Source organism: Narcine bancroftii, chromosome 1, assembly GCF_036971445.1.
Source record: "Narcine bancroftii isolate sNarBan1 chromosome 1, sNarBan1.hap1, whole genome shotgun sequence".
NCBI classification, from domain to species: domain Eukaryota; kingdom Metazoa; phylum Chordata; class Chondrichthyes; order Torpediniformes; family Narcinidae; genus Narcine; species Narcine bancroftii.
The window spans coordinates 448,667,382-448,682,676 of record NC_091469.1 but is presented as its reverse complement, the minus strand read 5'-3'; the positions used below and the strand labels follow the sequence as shown (position 1 = coordinate 448,682,676).

Below are 15,295 nucleotides of genomic sequence, written 5' to 3'. Positions count from 1 at the left end.
AGCATTCTAGAGTCTTAATTCATGCTCCTGTTAATCAAGTAATTTGATCATAAGAAAACATCGAACAAGAAAAACCATTCAGCACAAGCCTGTTTCTTTCACAGACCATGTATAACGTGCCTTGGCATAGATTGAACCCAATTTACTCAATCTCCTGGGAGATGCCTCTGCAAAGTTTCTCCTTTCCACTTAAAGGTAACCAAGTGAAACACCAGAATATCTATCTAACCTTGCAACCTCCATTACTCAATTTTGACGACCAGTGGAGAGATGATAAATTAAGTGCAGTAATATCAACATTATACTGTCAAGAATGAACATATTTCATTATAAGGTATGATTAACAGATGCACAGGTCAAGTAACAGACTTCAAAAGGAACTACCAATGTGCTTACACTGTTAAATGCATTTTTTTAATTAACCTAAATGATTGTCACATGCAGTCATAGATTCTCAGAGAAATCCAGCATTGAAACAGACCCCTTTGTCCACCAAATCCACACCAAAATTTTACACTAATCATGCATTAATTGCTTTTATTCTTTCCACACCATCATTAACTCCCTGAAATTCTATCACTCACTTACACACATGGGCAATCTACAGCACTCAATCAACCTACCAAACCTTACGTCTTGGGACATGGTGGAAACTGGAGCATCCAGAGGAAGCACACGCAGTAAAGGAGAAAGTGCAAACTACACACTGACAGTACCTGAGGTCAGGATTGGACCAAAGTCTCTGTTGCTGTGAAGCAGCAGCTCTACTACATGTGTAACTCTCTCACCATATTATCAGATATTAGAAGTCATTGGGTATTCTATATGGAGAATTTGCTGCTAAAACGATTAGTAAATCATTCTATAAATTATGCAATGTAAATTATTTGATGTAAAAATAACATTGCCATGGATGCAAACGTAATCTTATATTTGGTTCATAGGATTTTGTGTTCAAGGATAAATATGTTAAAAGAAGTACATTTGGAATGAAGGGAGTGTGTCACTCCAAAGCAATGTGGGTCATTATGTAATCTGCAATTGTCCTAAATGAGACATATTTGTATGTTTCAAGATTTTTGTTCAATTAATTTTAGTTTTGTGGGTAATTTATTAGGGTATAAGCAAAAGAAGGGAGGTGCCTGAATAAAACATTGGGGGTAGGGGTGTGGAAGAGGGGAGAGAAGGGAAGAAGAGGTCAGGGGAGAAGGGTAAGAGGACATAGGTGGATGCAGATAGGGGATAAGAGAGAAGAGAAGGTAGTTCCCCAAGGAAACCCACCTAGATCACAGGGAGAACAGACAAACTCCTTCTAGACAGCACCAGATTCCATTAGACCATAATATATTGGAGCAATATAGGCCATTTGGCTCATCAACTCTACTCTGCCATTCCATCATGAGTTGGTCCATTCTCCCACTCAGCCCCACTCCCTTGCATTCTCCCCATAACCTTTGATACCCTGATTATTTAGATATCTTTCAATCTCTGCCTTAAATACAACAACTTGGCTTCCACAGCTACCCATGGTAGCAAATTCCAGAGGTCCACTACACTCAGGCAAAACAAATTGTTTTGCATCTCTATTTTAGATTGACTCTCTTCAATCCTGAAGTTGTGCCCTCTTGTCCTAGACTCCCCTACCTTGGGAACCAACATTGGCCTATTTACTCTGTCCAGGCCATTCAACATTCTAATTGTTTCTATGAAGTCCCCCCTCATACTTCTCTATTCCAAGGAGTCCAGACCAATAGCCATCAAACATTTCTCATATGTTAATCCCTTCATCCTAGGAATTTGTTGCACTAACTGCTACACTAATCATGCTGTCCTCGTGAACCATGCCGCTCTACTGTTTATTGTGTAAGACCTACCCTGGTTCATCCTCTCAAAGTGCAACTCCTCAAGCTTGACCTCATTAAATTCCATTTGCCATTTTTTAGCCCATTTTTCCAGCTGGTCAAGCTCCCACTGAAAGCTTTGAGAGCATTCCTTGTTGCCCACTACACCTCCAATCTTAGTGTCATCTGTAAATTTCCTAACCTAATATTCCACATTATCAACAAGATCATTGATATAGATGACAAACTGCAATGGATCCAGTATTTATCTCTGAGGAACACCACTAGTTACAAGCCTCCAGTCAGGCAGGCAATCCTCAACAACCATTATCTTGCTTCTTCTACAAAGCCTATGTCTAATCCATTTTACTCTCTCATCCCAGATGCCAAGCAGCTGAACTTTCTTGACCAACCTCCCATATGGGATCTTGCCAAAGGCTGATTAAAGTTTATGAAGTCAACTCTTCTGTAACCTCAAAAAATTTCTTAGAATGGTTAGACATGATTTAACATGCACAAAGCCATGTTGATTATCCCTAATTAGTCCCTGTCTATCCAAGTACTTGCATATCTGGCCTCTTGGAATACCTTCCAATATTTTACTTGCTACTGACATCAGGCTCACCAGTCTATAATTACCCATTTCATTTAAAAAATGGACAACATTAGCTATCCTCCAATCCTCCGGCACCTCATCAGATATTTTAAACACCTCTACTGAAGCCTTTGCAATTTTGATACTAGCTTCCCTCATGGTTCAAAGGAACATCTTGTCTGACCTTGGGGATTTATCCATCCTTCTTTGCATCAAGGCAGCAAGCACGTTCTCTGTAATCTGTAGCATCCATGACCTTACTATGTCTTTCAAATAAATGCAAATATTCTAAAAAATTAATATCTCCCCATTCTCTTTTGGTTCCATACAAAATCAATCATTCTGATATTTACAAGGACCAATTTTGTTCCTTCCAATCATTTTGCCCTTGAGATTTCCTTTCACCTTGTCTGCTAATGCCATCTCATGCCTTCTTTCACTCTCCTAATTTCCTTCTTAAATGTTTTTATTCATTTCTTATACTCATCATTTGATCCTACTGCCTATCCCTGCTCTGCACCTCCTTCTTCTTTTGAATATTTTATTTTGATTTTCATAGACTTGCAAAATTCAAACAGTATAATCTTTCAATATTCATACAATATACAGAATCTATATTTATCCCTGACCCCCCCCCCCCTCCACCACCTCCCAATCTCCACCCTTACCCGACTGAAAAAAACAGTCAATTAAATTGTACAGATACAAATTCCAGTGGGGTCATGGACCCCTACACAAACTTCAGGAAAAAAAACAAACAGGATGGTAAAATAACAAAGGCTTAAAAAAATTAAAAAGAAAAAAACGTAAAACTAAACTAAAAAAGCACGTAGCCTTCACCATGTCCCACTTTCTTGGCCACTTACATTTCCTTGCATGGACAGATTGCTATCGTACCCCTATTTCGAAGTGGTGGGGTCTACTCAATCTGTGTGCCAATATATTTTAATAAGGATGCAACGTTCAATCGAAAATGTTGTGTTTCTTCCTCAGATTATATGTGATTTTCTCCAGAGGAATACAACTCTGCATTTCCATATACCATCGGGTGGTATTTAGTTGGGAGTTGGACATCCACGAAACTGCTCTGCACTTCCTGGCTATTTCTCAAACAGTCTCGATATGTTTTGAAAATCAAGGATCCTTTTATTTATTAGTCTTGCCTTTAATTCTGACAAAATAAACTCTGTACTTTCCAAAATTCACTTCTGAAGGCCTCCCACTTTCCAAACATAACCTGTCCCAATCCACACTTACCATATTCTTTCTGATTCCATCAAAATTGGCCTTTCTTCCATTTAAAATCCAAGGTCCACACCTATCCAATTCAATAATTAGTTTGAAATTAATGCCATTATGATAACTAGATCCAAAGTATATCCCTACACACACCTGTCCTATCTTATTCCCTACATAGTTACATGGTTAATGGCAGGATCTTAACGGCTAGAAGAACATAGGAATCTTAGGGTCCAAATCCATAGATCTCTCAAGATTTCCACACAGGGCAGTTAAAAAGGCTTATGGTATGCTGGCATTCATTAGCCAGGAGATTGAATTCAAGAATTGTGAAGTAATGTTGCAGCTCTATGTAACTCTGCTTAGACTACATTTGGAATATTGTGTTCAGCTCTAGTTGCCTCATTACAGGAATGATGTGGAAGCCATGGAAAGGGTGTAGAGGAGATTTACCAGGATGCTGTCTGAATTGGAGAACATGTCTTGTGAGGTATGGTTAGCAGAGCTAGGGTTTTTCTCTTTGGAGAGAAGAAGGATGAGAGGTGACTTAATAGAGGTTTACAAGATTAATTGAGGCATAAATAGGGTGGACAGTCAGTGCCCATTTTCCCAGGGCTGAAGTAGCAAACACCAGAGGACATCTGTACAGGATGAGGGAAGGAAAGTTTAGGGGAGACATCAGGGGTATGTTTTGTTACTCAGAGAGTAGTGGGTGCCTGGAATGCATTGACAGTGATGATGGTGGAGGCTGGTACAATAGGAATATTTAGAAGACAGGCACATGGATGCAAGAAAAACTGAGGGTAATCAGTGTTAGGGAAGGAAGATTTAGTTTGTTGAGTAGGTTTATACAAGTCCCATTGAGAAAGAAAAGCAGAGGAGACAACCCTACAGGGAAGGTGACCACAGTAGTTAACCAGTGAAGGACTCAAAGGGCAAGTAGGGCTCCCAAAGGGTCTCAGGCACTAAAGGCTTCCTGATTCATGTCAGAGATTTGGATCTTGAGCTCAGGTAGCTAATGGATCGAACAGAGGCTGCAGGAGCACTGGAAGCAAATTCACAGGAACTCAGTGGCTCTGAAGGGCCTCTCTTTTGCTTCTCTTTCTCTCTTAATGTAAGGGGTGCTAGGTGAAACTAATTGTGATTCTTTGTCTGCCTTGTTCTATTCTGTACTATCAGATGCTCCCCTACCTATGATGGTCTGACCTACAATTTTTCAAAGTTACGATGGTGCAAATCTATATTTTCAATTTTGAATTTTGATCTATTCCCACACTTGTGATATGCGGTACACTACTCTTTCATGATGCTGGGCGATGGCAGCATCGTGCAAGAGTATCATACAGCACACTCTCTCGTGTTAATGGGTTTTTTTTCAGTGTGGAATGAAGGTATTGTTACGAGTCCAGGGGATCCCAAAACCCAGCAGCAACAGATATACACCACGACAAAGGGTTACATAAACAAAAGTTGCTTTTAATTATCTTTGAACATGAAAATAGAATCAAATTTTAACATCTCTATTAACTCACTTAACCTACTTAACCTCCTTCCAATTCTAAGTGCATGTGTGTGTAATGTGTGTGTAAGTTCAGCAAAGTTCTTTGGTTCACAGTCCAACCTCGCTGGTTGCAGGCAATTCTTGTACTGTGCACAGAAGTTATCATTAATAAAGTTCGCCAGGCTTTGGTGCTTAACAGGTAAATGGTTACTGCTCAGGAAGGTTCTTGTTGGTTTTCAGAGAGAGATTTGTTGTTCCAGGACATCCACAACTGATTCCTTTTTAATCAGCCACTCCAGTGTCTTGCTGATGAAACTTGTCCCCTTCAGGGTTCTCCAGATGATAACCTCTTTCTTTCAGGTCAACACAGAGTTCCTTTCTGTTTTGCCTATTCCAAGGGAAACACTGGACAGTCAGTCCTCTCCTTCGACCATGCCATCTTCCAAAGCTTGCCAGCTTGTCCCTCTGGAACCTATGTCTGTGCCTCTCCTCTCTCTCTCTCTTTCTCATTCCCTCAAACTCTGAGAGCAAAGACTGTTTTTTCCTGCTCTCTGCATGACCTTCCAGACACAAAGCTGTTACATTTGTTGCCTTTTTGCAAACAACAGTCCATCGTGAGTCCCTGAGCCCTCTTGCAAAAGCTCCTGCAAAAATTCTGTGTTTTAAAGTGTTTGTGTGTGACCTACTCTAACAAACCTTTCCCAATTTATCTCCCAAAAACATCTATATACTTTGTCACAGTATCCAAAATTTAATTATAAAAAATGGTAGGTGCGGTATTCTTTTTCAATTTATAGTTTTTTCAACTTATTTGCTGCAGCGTAACCCCATCTTAAGTTGAGGAGCGCCTTGTACATGATGTTATATATATATATGTGTGTGCATAGTGGTAGAGTTTAGAGTTAAGTAAGAAGTGTTATATTAGTAATAATAATAAAAATTATTCTTTTGAAGATACCATTATCTTGGTGAATTCCTATTGCTGCTGGGTGAACTGAAATGGGCTCATGCTGTATGTCTAAATTAAATAAAATGAAATTAAATCTGTAGAAAATTTAAATCACCACAATCACAACCTTATATTTTTTGCAACTATCTGCTATCTTCCTCCAAATTTGTTCACTTGTTATTTTCTCTTGAATGGGGCCACAACCCCAAACATCATGTATTCAATTTTCTTGTATTGGACTCGGTTAATAATTTTAGTTGGCAAGGTTACAGAAGAAGGATAATAGATATGTATATCTATTTGCTCAGTACACTGAAAAGCCTGCTGATGAACCTGTCTCATCCACAGTAAATATGAGGTCATCCATATCTTTGCTCTTCATACTCACAGCAAATTTTCACCATTCATTCTGTGCTCACTGACTTACACAAATCATGCCTCAATTTTCAAATCCCAGCATAATCTTATTCCTGATCATTTCTTTAATCTTTTCCAACCCTACAAATCTCAAAGCTATCTGGATTCAACCCTTTTAACCTCCCATCTATCTATCTATCATTTCTGCCATCTTTGAAAAGAATCTGACATATTAAAAGATTCCTCCTAACACAGCCACATTTTCTCCCGTCTCCTCCTCTCTGGAAGGAAATTTGAATATGAGATCACTCACTACCAGTTTCAAGAACAGTTTCTTTTCCATTAGTATCAGATGCCTGAATGAATGTCATACAAGCCTTTGCTCTGTATCAATCTGCATTTCACTGGTTGTATAATTTTTTTTAGACAAACAGCCTGGTAACAGGCCCATTCGGTCCTCAAGCCCATAGTGTCCAATTGCACCCAATTAAACTGAAACACCAGTACATTTTGAGTGGTGGGAGGAAACTATAGCAGCCAGAGTAAACCCATGCAGACACGGGGAAATGTACAAATTCCTTACAGTGCCAAAATCGAACCCCGATCTCTAGTGCTGTAACAGGATTGTGCTAACTGTTAAGCCAAATGTGCCATCCATAATGTTAAAGTGCACTACTTATAAAACAAACATTCTCATTGTGCCTTGGTATATGTGTCAATCATCTTGAACTTATGTTGAGAAGCGCATGATCGTACACTTCGGTACAAGGAAGAAAAGTCTGAACTATTTTCTAAATGGGCAATGAATTCAAAAATTGGAGGGGCAGAGGGACTTGGGAGTCCTCATGTAAGACTCCCAAAAAGTAAACTTCCACATAGGGTCAATGGTAAGGAATGGAATGCTAACATTAATTTCAAGAGGGATAGAATATAAAAGTAGGGATGTGATGTTGAGGCTTTATAAGGCATTGGTCACATTTGGAACCTTGTGAGCAGTTTTGGGCTCCATATCTGAGGAAGGATGTGTTGGCATTAGCAAGCGTCCATGAATGTTTCAAGACTTGATCCCCTGAGTGAAAGGATTTTCATGTGAGGAGCTTGTGAAGGCTCTGGGGTTGTACTCACTGGAGATTAGAAGAATAAGGGGGTATCTCATTGAAACCTACTGATAGGCCTGAATAGAGTAGACATAGAGAGGATGTTTCCTAGGGTGAGGGAATCTGGGACCAGAGGCACAGCCTCAGAAAACAAAAATGTCCCTTTGCTACAGAGATAAAGAGGAGTTTCATTATCCAGAATTTGTAGAATTCGTGGCCATAGACTACTGCAGAAGCCACCTACCTCCACCTTAAATATCCCCAACAACTTGGTTTTAGGAAGGGAATCAAGGTTTATGGGGAGAAAGTAGGAAAATGGGGTTGAAGAGGATTGTAGGTCAGCCATGATGAAATAGTAGGGCAAATGATAGACCAAATGGCCTCTAATACTACTCCTATGTCTTATGGTCCTGATGACAGTGCTTTCAGCTTCTCAAATGCTAATTTCAAGAATTCCTTTCCTAAACCTCTCTGTCTCGCTATCTATTTCCTTCCTTATCCCTATATTATGGTTGCAGATTTTTGTCATTCACATTAAATCTCTTCATGGAGCTCAGTGTCAAAATGTGTTTAATAATGTTTGTGTGAAGCCTTTGGGAATTCTTTCTAAAAGTGCTGTTTAAATTCAAGTCATTTCTGCTTATTCTCATTCTCCCAGTAATGTTCAATGCCAAGAGAAAGCCCCACTAAGTGACTCGTGGTGTTAGCAAAAGTTTTGAAGTCCCCAAAAATTTATACTTCACCACCAGCCAGACAAATCCTTATATTATCCTGAAAATCTTAGCGGCAGTTAAAATATATCCAAAACTCATAATCTTGATGCATAATCCAGCCATGAATCTGTAGGTAATGGCAATTTTTTAAAAACAAAACTGTTGGAAGAATTCTTCATGCTGTTGAATTCACATGTAGTGGTGAAATGATACAAACATAAAGTTAAAATAATGGAGCACAGGCCTTCAAAGCAATGATATTGGTGTCAAATCAGCCTCACACAGTTGACATACTAAATTGGACCACACAGTTCTAGATGCCTGGCTTGAAGAAGAGTGTGATTAATCTGGAAAGAGTGCATAAAAGATTCATAATGGATGTTAGCAGGACTTGAGGTCTTGTGTTTTAGGGGGAGGCTGGAGAGGGATTCTATTCTCTGGAGTGTATGAGATTAAGTGGTGACCTTGCAAAGATATCTAAAACCATGAGGGGCATAGATTAGATAAATATTCATAGTCTTTCTGTCAGGGTAGGAGAGTATAAAATTGGAAGCCATAGGTTTAAAGTGAGAGTGGGAAGATGTAAAGGGAACAAGGGGGGCCAACATTTTCACACAGAGGGTAGTGGGTATATGAAATGAACTGCCAGAGAAAGTGGTAGTGTCAAACTTTTAACAGATACTTAAATAGGTACAAAATGCTGGCAAATGGGACTCACTCAGGTACACAACATGATCGACATCAACAAATTGGGCTGAAGTGCCCGATTCCATGCTGTTTAAGACGATGACAAGATCATCTGTCTTTTATGCACATTGACTCCTTTGCCTTTCATATGAAGAGGTATCCATTTAAAACAGAAAGTTAAATTGTAGCTGGCACTGCCAATACCAATTTGGATCCCAATATCTTTCATCTCTTTTGCTTCTTTTTCAGTTTGTCTTGGAAATTATGTGACATCTGGAATATCTGGTGGGCTAACGGAGATGAAAAATCTTGAAAATTGTTGTAAATGTGGTCAATATCCAAAAGCTGAAAAGCAGCGGCAGAACCCACATGACTCATTAGAGCCATACGAGGATGCAAGAGGAAGTCATTCAGCACATTGTACATGGTAGAAAGAGTTATCCAATTCATCCATTCATCTGCTCTAACTTATTGCCTTATAATCTTTTCCCTTTAAGGAATTGGTATCATTTCTCTTTAAAGGATTCCTTTAAACTAATTTCATTATCAGAGACTTGATGTACAAAGCAAGGATCAAACTCAGTGATCCTCTATCTTCTGGGGAGATGTCCTGACTTTGAAACTACTAAAATTAGTATTGACAGCTGACTAAGGGCAAATGTTGGTGAGTTACTGCAATATCACACACTGTACCTGGACTTGATGAAGTGTCTAGTATTTTATCATTCTCAGAATATTTCTTGCTAAAAGCAAATCTGGGAGTCTTTACTTGCATGACAAATCCCAGTTTTGGGAAATTATTTGGTTAAACTGCAATTATTTTGCACTGATCTATGAGCGTTTCCCCATAAAATATTATCTGCTTCCAGTAAATGCATTCTAGATCATAATAATGCTTTGCATGATAAACTTTGTTACCATATATTGCCTTTGTTCTGTGGTTATTAAACTTTCTTCCAATAAATATGAGTTCTCCTTATTTTCTCAATTAAAGCCATTTGCTGAAATTCCTCTTGATCATTTGCAGCCCAATAGCATTGAAGAGTTTACAATTACATTCAGGAGATTGTTCACTTGCCAGCCACATAGTTCATCCCCCTACTAATGAAGACAGTGGGAGTGGGTGAGTCATTCAGAGCCGCTGATGATAAACTATTCAACCATAAACAGTCAAACGTTTTCTTACACCCACTGACAAAAAAAAATCCCTGTTTGGAGCACAAAGCGAAGTCACCAAAACAGGGGATGAGCATTAAGAGCTGGCAATTCAGAATTAATTTGCTTATGTTGACATACCACGATAATAATGGTTTGAAATTTTTGTTTTATTCTGTTTTATATTTTACAAAGGACTTTGTGATTCATCTCTGCTGAATTTGCTCTTATTCTGAAAAATATTAGTGTGGTTCAGTCATTCTTCAACATTTTTTTCAAAATAATTCAAATATTACAATCGTGGAAAATAAAAAATGATTTTTTGTTGTCTATGAATTCAAATGAAAATGACCATTGAGGACAACATTAACCTGATTCACTGCTATTTTTAATTCTTATCGGCCTATAACATGCCATAAGTGCTCTGTGGTTAGCAAGGGATTACTTAAGTATGTATGTGAGTGGGAAAAAAAGATTGAGAACCACTGGCCTATAACATATTTTCAGATTATTTCCTTAATTGCTGGAAACTAGAATAAATAGTCCTCAGATGCTGACTGGTTTCATCAGGTCATGTTGTCTCATAGAATTATGCAGTATTTTAATCTAATCTGCAGTTAAGTTATACTTGCAATCCTTATAAATCCAAATTGTTTCATGATCAAAGTGATTTCTCACAAAGCAAATAAATTGCATTGAGTCAAAATAATACATGGTCTGCTTCTCTTTCATTTTATTTGGACCGATATCAAGCACACTCGCTATCCACTTGGGACAGTTGATAGTTCCTTTAGAAAGCTGAATCCATCGTATTCCAAGGGTCACTAATGGAGTGAATAGTTTACAATTACATTCAGGAGATTGCTTTATTTATGCAAATTCATGCATGCTTGAATTTAGTTGAATTTCCCTTGACTGTTCATCAAAAATAGTCTGGCATGTACATATGTTTTATATGTAAAGGAAACAAGTAGTAGGCCTCTTAAGAAAATAATTTGGCGAAGTAAGCCATGTTTCAATATTTCAGGACAATATAGTTATGTCTTATTTAATAGACATTTCTTTAATCTCTCTGAAAACTGAACTAAATATTATGCCAAATTCCAGAATAATATCATGTACTGCTTGGAAATCTTGACTAAGTCAACCTTATTGATAAATTATAAATATTTAATGCTGTGGCTTCTTACTTGTTCAAAGCAATTTTTTTCAATATTAACCCTTTATTGACACTTGTGGGAAGGTCAGCATTAATTGCAGAAAATTAATTACAGTGAAACCCTGTTACAACTCAATCGATGGGGTCCATAAAATCTTATTGTAAAAACAGCAGGGTCGTGCTAAATTGGGATTAAATTGTATTCCGCTGTTTAATCTATATCATTTCCATTTCTCCTTTATTTGGATAATCCCAGTTATTCTGTATGCATTTTAAATCAATCCAGGAGCCCAAGGTCCCCATTCTTGCTGGCAGGTCAAGATCCCTGCTCCTGCCAGGAGCCAAAGACCCTGCTTCTGCTGGAAGCCTGACGCCCCTGCTCCTGCCCAGAGCCCAAGGTCCCTGCTCCTGCCCAGGAGCCCAAGGTCCCCGCTCTTGCTGGGAACTCGACACCCTAGTACAATGACTCATCATGTTAAATCAGGGCGCATAAAATCAGGGTTTCACTTTATATGTTGGAAAGGGAGTTTTGATGATTAGAGGACATTTTTTTCCTGAAATCTCATTTGAAAGATGGCTCTTCATTGCTTGTTGACATTTAGCAAAGGGTCTATATTTTGAATCTTGTATTGATCCAGACTTTACACTTGTAAAAAACATACACTTTTGTGTCACTTCAATACTAAACAGAATATATTCCTGTTCTCTTCATTATACTAAAAAACAATCAGCCTTGTCCCCGTTATGCAAAGGTTAAAGTTGTCTTGTCTGTGGCTGTACCTTCTTACCAACTTCAGACGAAGTTACCACTTCTATGTATTGTCCTAGATATTGACATGGCCATTCAAAAATGATTACCACAGATAAAGTGTCCAAATACAAAGTCCAGTGTTTCCTGTTTAACAATATCATGAGATATTTGATGCTAATAGTTCAGTTGTTTCTTCACCCTAACTCATACTATCTAAAGAAATGTTTTGCTAGTTTTGAAAGAACTGAATTTGAGTTTCTCAGTGCTTTATTTAATTTGTTTACTCATCAATGCAGAGGCACCCCAAGGCTGCATGTTTTTAGTCCCCTACTCAGAAGGTCTGTCCAAATTATTGTAACACCACTTTTTTTTAATGACACTGTCATAACTTTAACTATTTATTATCTATTTTTAATTTAATTTATGTATATTATTTGCTTGTTTCTTTTTTAACAACATGCTTGTTCCACTGCACCAAGTAAGTATTTAAGCTCATATATCTGCATTGTACAACATATCTGACAATAAATTCATTATTATCATTATAATTATTCTGATGTTACTTTCATAAATTTTCACTATCTTTCACTATTTATTAACCATATAACCGTTTACAGCATGGAAACAGGCCATGTTGGCCCTTCGAGTCTGCGACAGTTCACTTGAACAACTCCACTAGCTCCCCCTCCCACTCTGCACCCATAACCCTCCAGCCCCCTCACATCCAACCTTCTCTTAAATGACAGAAAGGACCCTGCCGCAACTATCTCCTCTGGAAGATCATTCCATTCTGCCACCACTCGCTGAGTGAAGAAGCTCCTTGACCTCCCTTAACGTCCTGGGAAAAATCCCATTAGGACCAGGAGACTTATCCACCTTTTTTGATCCTAGAAGCTCCAAAAAGTTCACTTTACTAATCCCTAACCTCTCCATAACTAAGCCCTTTGCCTCACTTATCTCATATAGCCCAAAGTCCCTTTCACTCATGAATTCAGATGAGAAAAAAAATCATTCAATATCTCTCCCATCTCATACGGTTCCTCACATAGTCCACCGGTCCCATCATCCAGTGGACATACTCTATTCTTAATCCTCCTCTTACTGTTCATGTATCTGTAAAAACCCTTTGGATTCACTTTCACCTTATTAGCTATGGACTCCTCATACCTTTTTTTTGTCTTTCTAATTTCCCTCTTAAGGTTCTTCCTGCAATCTAAGTAACAATCATACATCTCAATCCTCTGTTTCTTATATTTAGCTTAGGCCTCCTTCTTATCCCGAACCAAATTTCTAATTTTTCTAGAAAACCACGGCTCCCTTGAACTTTTGGTCTTGCCTTTCGACCGGACTGGAACATAAAGATCCTGTACTCTCAAAATCTCACCCTTAAATGCCCTCCAATTTTCCTCCACATCCTTTCCAGCAAAAAGATCAGCCCACACAACCCTCTGCAAATCCCTTCTCATTTCTTCAAATCTGACTTCCCCCACTCAATAAGTTTCAAGTCCTGAATCACTAGTCAACCTTGGGACAGTGGTGCCTGTAAGAGTTCATTATGTAGTCTGCCTTTCAGCACCTCACCAATTTCACCCCGCACCATGGTCCATATTAGTGTCAGATGGATGACATATTAGTGGCTGGTAAAAGAGGAAAATATTTCAGATCAGGAGCAAAGCCAATTGTTCCGAGAAGCTTCTCTGACCCCAGAAATACTATTTCCTGAAGATTCTGGTGTGTCATCCGAAGGAATCTTCAGATTTACTGTACAAGTGCCCATAATGCACAATACTGGAACCAAATTAACTATTTAAAATGAGGAAAAAGTACCTCATTTCAATATCCTACTCATGTAAAAAAGCTGTCAGACACAAAAAAAAACCTGTTCAATTTATTAGATGGGGCTTGGGCCTCTGCCATTCCAAATTATTAACTGCCACATTAATTTAAGCCCATACAACATGTCTTAAAGTTAAGCAAACATTCTAGGGCTGCTACAGAAGCAAATTCATGCAAAGAGGTAAATAACAAAAACTTTGAATCAAAGGAAATAAATTAAAAGAGTACATTGTTTCTGTTAATCAGTAAATGAGGAAAAATAAAAAGTTTGAAAAATAGTTAATTGATTTAGTTCAGAAGATATGGTATTTGTTGCTGTATGCACCATAAAGCATGATTTGAAAAGGGAGTGGATAGGCCAAATTAGAAAGAGCAATTGGGAAAGAGTAGGGAAAAGGTAATATTGAATAAACTTTTGTGAAATAGATGCACTTTGATTAATTGAAATACTTGGTATGTATTTACACAGAAAAATATCTTTCTGGACAAGGTGGTCAAAAAACTGACCTTTCTGAATCATGTCCAGTCAGACTTGTCTCCTTTCTTGATTAACTAAATATTTTGTGTCAAATAAGAATTGGGTACTTGGATAGTTGTCAGTTGAGATGAACCATCAACATAAAACAGCCAATAACTTTACATTAATTGATGCCACCAGCAAGAGAATACAATGATTGATGGATGTTGTGGGAAATAGAAGTTTTCGGTTGTTGGAGTGATTAAGTATACATCTGGGTAGTTAAAAAAGTGGAAAAATAATTTCACATTACTTCTTTCACATTATTCAGCACCAAACACACAAAATAAAGATAAAGTTACACTTAGCTTTGTTATATATGAAATCTAATTCAACAAATTCACCCAGGATAGTGAAATATATTATTTGAAGTAAAACACGAAAGTCTGCAGATACCGTGGTTGAAGTAAAAACACAATGCTGGAGAAACTCAGCAGGTCAAATGGTGTACTTTATGTAGCAAAGATAAAGATATATAACCAATATTTCAGGCTTGAGCCCTTTATTAAGGTATGAACAAAATATAGACAGGCACCTGAACAAAATGGCGGATGGGGTGGGGCAGGGAAGGAGCACAGTCCCACAGGCAGGAGGTGGTGGATAAGGGAGGGAAGGCACACCAGCAAACAAGGGGAGGGAGGATGGCTCTGTGAATGGAGATGGTAGGGGTGGAGAACTGGAGGATAGGAGATAGAGGGATGGAGAAGAGAGAGGAAGAAACCAGAGAAGTAGATATTTATGCCATCTGGCTGGAGAGTGGGAAAATGGAAAATTAGGTGTTGCTCCTCCAATTTACAGATAGTCTTGGTTTGACCATATATGAGGCCATGAACAAACATATAAGTGCAGGAGTGGGGCATAGAATTGAAACACTTGGCCACTGGGAGATCCCTGTCAC

The 15,295-nt window shown here is 38.3% G+C and overlaps 2 long non-coding RNA genes across 3 annotated transcripts in view; both read left to right on the top strand.

Annotated features, from left to right (window-relative positions):
* The window catches only part of LOC138751766 (uncharacterized), a 68,290-nt gene extending 57,503 nt beyond the window's left edge, over positions 1–10,787 (top strand). For both annotated transcript variants that reach the window (XR_011350168.1, XR_011350169.1), the window contains exon 4: positions 9,229–10,787. This is a non-coding gene — a long non-coding RNA (uncharacterized lncRNA). The remainder of the gene's footprint in view (positions 1–9,228) is intronic.
* The window catches only part of LOC138751771 (uncharacterized), a 692,174-nt gene that overhangs the window by 504,805 nt on the left and 172,074 nt on the right, over positions 1–15,295 (top strand). The gene's annotated exons all lie outside the window — the stretch shown is intronic.